A 6,000-nucleotide genomic window follows, 5' to 3' on the forward strand; every position below is an offset into this window, starting at 1 on the left:
CACTGTTTTGGTATTGCTTTCATTAATTTAGAATATTCCGAAAACCAGTTAGCATGACAGCAAAGTTTATCTAAGATCATGTTTTGATTAAATTTTCCTTTATTATCAATAATGTCATTTAAAAAAAGAATTTTACTGTTTATCCAGTTTTTGAAAATGAGACATTTACCGTTTAATTTGATATTTGTATTGCCCCATATAAGCTGCTGTCTAATTTGTTTATATGATAGATGATCTGATTCTTTTTCAGATTTTGAATTTATCCATGATATGATTATTCTTAAGTAAAATTGTGGAATTAGTTCTTTCAGTTTATAGACCAAATTAATATTGTTGAAATTCATTTTAAATATAAGGAATTCTTGTCCAAATTTATCAAAATAAAATTTTGGTAAGACTTTCCAATTGGGTGATAGATCTTCATTATCGATGAGTTTTTTTACCCAACTAATATTTATCGCTTCTAGATATTTATCTATGTTTATCATTTTAAGCCCGCCATCATGGTAATTTTTACTTATTATATCCCTTTTAACTTTTTCTGATTTATTATTCCATATAAAACTGTGTATCAATTTTTTAAATTTTGCTAGGTATTCGTTATCAATTTCGGTTACAGATGCAACGTAAGTAATGTTCGGTAAGATTAATGATTTAACAAGAGTTATCTTACCTAACATAGTTAAATTTCTTTTATTCCAATCTTTAATTATTTTTTCAGATTTTTCGTATTGTCGTTGCAAGTTTAATTTTTTACACTCATTTTTATTAAGTCCAAAGTATATTCCCAAAACTTTTATAGGTTTTTGTGTAAAATTAATGTTTTCAACTTTATCTTTGCAGGACTTTAAATTGCCGAGCCATATTCCTTCTGTTTTATTTCGGTTAAGCTTTAGGCCTGAAAGTGATCCAAAAATTTCTATAATATTCAGAGTTAATGACACTTCTTGTTTTGAATTTAAAAATAAAGTAGTGTCGTCTGCCAGCTGGCTTAATTTTAAGGTATGGGTTTTATTTATTTACTTTTATTTTGTCTTAATCTACTAGCTAAAATTTCAACAGCAATTACAAAAATTATAGAACTCGCGGGACACCCTTGACGGATTCCGCGCTCAATGTTGAAGGGTCTTGAAATCCAGCCATTATTTAATATGCAACCCTTTATATCTGTGTATAACGTATTTATCCACCTCAAAAGAGATTCCTGGAAACCAAATTTCTTTAAAGAACAATACATAAATTCCCATTCTAGCGAGTCAAATGCTTTTGTGAAGTCTAAAAATAGGATTGCTCCATCTACATTAAATTTTTCCGAATAATCTATAATATCTTGGATTTGTCTAATATTAAATCCAATATATCTGTTTTTTACATAACCGTTTTGATCACTATGAATGATTTTATGCAATATTGGTTTCAGTCTTTGTGCAAGAGAGTATGCTATAATTTTGGTATCTACATTTAGTAAGGTAATTGGTCTATAATTATCTAAATTTAATGGGTCGTTTTTCTTGTATATAAGGGTAATTAATCCTAGTTTCTGAGAATTTGTCAATTCTTTTTTTTCATAGCAATTATTAAAAACATCTACAGCAAAGTTTTGTAAGTTGGACCAGAAAGCTCTATAAAATTCAATTGAGAGACCATCGATACCTGGTGTTTTATTAAGTTTCATTTTAAAAACAGATTGTGTACATTCCTCTATTGTCAGGTTGCCGTCAATTTCATTACCTTCTTGTGTACTTAATTTGTAATTTATTTTAGTTTTTTCAATATAATTTTCAATTTCTCTTAAATCCGGGTTAGTTGACTTATATAAATTGACATAATAATTTCTCCCCGTTTCTAATATTTTGCCTTGATCTTCTGTTATTTCTCCTTTACTGTCCCTTATAGCAGTAATGTTTTTCCTTGTTTGTCTTGATTTTTCTAATCCCAAGAAATATTTTGTATTTTTTTCGCCCTCTTCTATCCATTTAACTCGTGATCTTATTTGTGCCCCTTTTATTTTATCTGAATATAGAGTTTGTAGCGTTTCTTCTGTTTTATTTATTGAATCTATTATATTTGGCAAATTATTATTTTTTCCATCCAGGTTGTTATCATGAATTTCGTTCAAAAGTTTAAGTTTTTGTTCGAGTTTTGTAATTTCGTCTCTTTTCTGTTTAGGTTTTAATTTACAATGTTCTATAGTTTTCTCTCTTACTTCTATTTTAAAGAGATCCCACACGATTGCTAGACTTTTTTTATTTCTTAATTTTTCATATTTATCTATCAAAGTATTTATTTTTATTTTGTATGATTCGTCATTAAGAATACTGTTGTTTAATTTGAAGTATCCCTTTCCTTTGTTCCCTTGGCAATGATTAATTTTAAGTGAGATCGCTAAGTGATCTGTATATTGAATAGTAGCAGGTCGTATATCAGTGCTGAGTACTCTTGGTCTCACATCTTGACTAACTAGAAAATAATCAATTCTACTAGCTACTTCATTATTTTTTCTTTTCCAGGTATATTGTGTTTTATTTGGATTTATTGCTCTCCATATATCTATAACTTTTAGTTTTTTTATCAGAGTTTTTAGCCCATTTGTCTTATTTTTTATTTTTTGTTGATCTTTTCTATTACTTTTTCTATCTTTTATATTAAGCGTTTCATTCATATCACCGCCTATGATAATTATACCAAGGCTATATTTTTCAATGACACTTAAAGCTTTTTTAAAGAATATATTTCTATCTTTACATGTGTTTGGGGCATAAAGGTTTACAAAGGTAAATATATTTTTATCTATTTCTGTGTTGATTAAAACAATTCTTCCGTCTTGATCTACATATTTATCTATGATTTCATATTTAATTTTTTGGTTGATATAAATCGAAACACCTCTTGATTGTGTGCTTCCAAAACTATGATATAAATCGCCCGTAAATTCTTTATCTATTGAATTGTTCGAAAAATGTGTTTCTTGTAAAAATATTATGTTGCATTTTTGTTGTTTTATCCATTCTTTTAGTCTAATTCTTTTTTCATATTTTCTTAACCCCTGACAATTTAAAGAACATATATGCAATGGATTACGTGACATCTTGGTTTGTTTTTAAAAAAAGTATTCGATACATGTATTTCAAATATAAAAAACAGAATATACATACAAATATATACAGAATTTAGAGATAAAAATACAATCATATGTGCATCTCTAATGACAGTTTTAGCTTTGACTGTATGAGTTGCTAGACTAAGTATAATTACATGTACACACATAGTTTTAATTTCATATTGACCGACTTTAATAGGTTTCCACCTATTTCTATATTTAGAATTGTTAGCTGGTAAAATATATTGACCTTCACATGTAAAACGATTAATTCGCACGAGGATTAACTTTAATAGACTAATATATCGTACATAGAAGTATACAAATGTGATGGATGTAATATATATCTTTCTAAATTGGTGAGTATTGAATTTATTTTTCGTTAACTGTATATTTTTAAAACACTTTTCAGAAATAAAAACATTAATAAACGAGTAGCAAAAACAACGGGAGATTATTATCAAATACTTTCGCATGCTTATGATAACAGTACAGATATTACAACTATTTTGTTTACGGGGCTTGACTTTAATTATACAGATATTTAGCAGGACACGGAGATCTTGATGCAAATAATTAAAAAAATGAAGACATAATACATGAATGGAAACTTTTGAGGCTACGACTAAAAAAGGATAATTATCTGTATATAAAAACAGGTATAAATAGATCAAACTGATTTGTTTACATTTTGTATACAGGTGTGTGGAAATGGCGATGTAATTAATTTGCATATCTATATAAATATAGTAGAGTGCTATTGCTTTTCTGTTTACGGGATTATACGACATAGCGCACATATTGATTGTTTAAATAACCAAAGAAATACTTGTCTAAGATCACAAATTTGTATAGTGTTACAGAAAACAACAATCAGGAAAGTTAGAAAAGTATATTTAACAATTTAACAAACGCTTAAAACCGTAAATTTAATATATCCAACCAGTCAAGTAAACCAAAACAAACAATATGGCTGACATCAACTCATATTCCGATGTGGTTTCACAACCAGCATATCATAAACATACCAACTTTTACCCGATACATGAAGGTCTTGAGGAACTGAGGTCAGTAAAACCGGTATTCATTTTAGAAACAGATTTATTTGGCAATACAGAACTCCAACAAAAAGACTTCTTACAACATGAAGAAGTCTACAAAAGTATCGGTTCAGAGGTACCCAGATTCCAAATGAAAGGGTTACAAAGAGTCAAGGGAATGTGGCGTATTTATCTTGCACAAGAACTAGCAAGAGATCACCTCCTTACAAAAGGTGTATCTATACGTAATAAACTTTTAACAGTATATGATAAAAACCCAAGAATCCCTCAAGCTGAGCAACACCCAGAATACCTCCGAGTACGTGTGTCCAACATTCCACTATCAGCTGAGGACGGTATGATCTTCTCGTTCTTCCAATCTAATGGCGTAGTCGTTACTAGCTATTTCAGAGAGAGAGTGAGAATAGATGGCGAAATGACTGACTGCCAATCTGGAGACAGAATCTTTTATGTCGAACCATTGGAGGGCACACTACCCAGATTCACAAAGATAAGCAAGTACAATGCTAAAATATATTACAAAGGCCAAATCTACATAAATGCACATATATCTTGTCAAAAATGCCTGAATAAGGGACACAAACAAGACAAATGCCAAAACGATTGGGTTTGTAATGAATGTGGAAAAGAAGGGCATAAAGCAAAAGAATGCCAAACTCCCAGTACAGCAACACCAGCCAATGAAACTCCTAGTAAAGCAACATCAGACAATGAGGCAAATAAAACAGATGACCAGTCTGATTCTAGTGAGAGTGAAAGTGGGGAAGAGACTGACATTGGTGATCATGTTGATCACAGTGAAACCCCACCTTCACAGTCCATATTGCTACCTACAGAAGCAATAACAGCAACAACAACAGCTATCAGTAAAGTCACCACAGAAATTGATCCTGATTTACAGGAGAAAAAAACAAGAAAAAAGAAAAACAAAGACAAAGACAAAACAAAAAACAAGCCAAAAGTTGAATCAAAGGGACCAATTGACAAATTCATTGTAAACCCTGAATCAACAACACCAGTACAAAAACAGGGGAAAAGACCAGCAACAACCCTTACAGATGAATATCACAACAGACAAACTGATTCAAGTAAATCTTCAAAAACATAGATACAAGAACAGTTTCCATATACCATTTCCTTTCAAAATATATTATCCACACAACAATGCCTAAGTCAATGGACACAATAATTAGTACTTGTACAAATATCTGTATATACTCCTATTTTATATATATTTATAAAAAACAATTAAAAAAATATGTGGCAGTGTATGATACAATAACATTAGATTGTATATACTCTGCACAAAACAAATAGAGCAATAAAGTCTATATAGATTGTTGTCAATATAATATGTATAGATCAATGATACAACTACTTTTTTTTTCATATGAAATAACTAGTATAGTTATATATACATATTTAATAATTCATGCATTTATTGGCAAATCCGTATTTTCGACAAATCAATTTAAATTAGTTGAATTACAACACTTCAACTCTACTACATTTTTAACAGTAAAAATGAAAATTTAAATTAAACGGAAGTTACTCAACTATTATTCATATTTATTGTTACTGCAGGTGTTGAATTTACCTTTCTCCATAAGATGATTTAGATTAACATTTAAAACTCTATTCAAACTAAGAGCTCATACTTGTTCTACATGGACAATGTCTTGAAACGAGACTTGCGTGATAAGTTCATTTAAATATGAAATAATTCAGTGTCGATAATTAAGAATTCAAATACATAACATGCAAAACAAGCGTTAGCCTTTCAAAAAGGTTATTCGACTCTTAGCTGATGAAAATGGAAAGTGCTCTCGCTTTGTAGAT

This window comes from Mytilus edulis, chromosome 8, assembly GCF_963676685.1.
Source record: "Mytilus edulis chromosome 8, xbMytEdul2.2, whole genome shotgun sequence".
NCBI classification, from domain to species: Eukaryota; Metazoa; Mollusca; class Bivalvia; order Mytilida; family Mytilidae; genus Mytilus; species Mytilus edulis.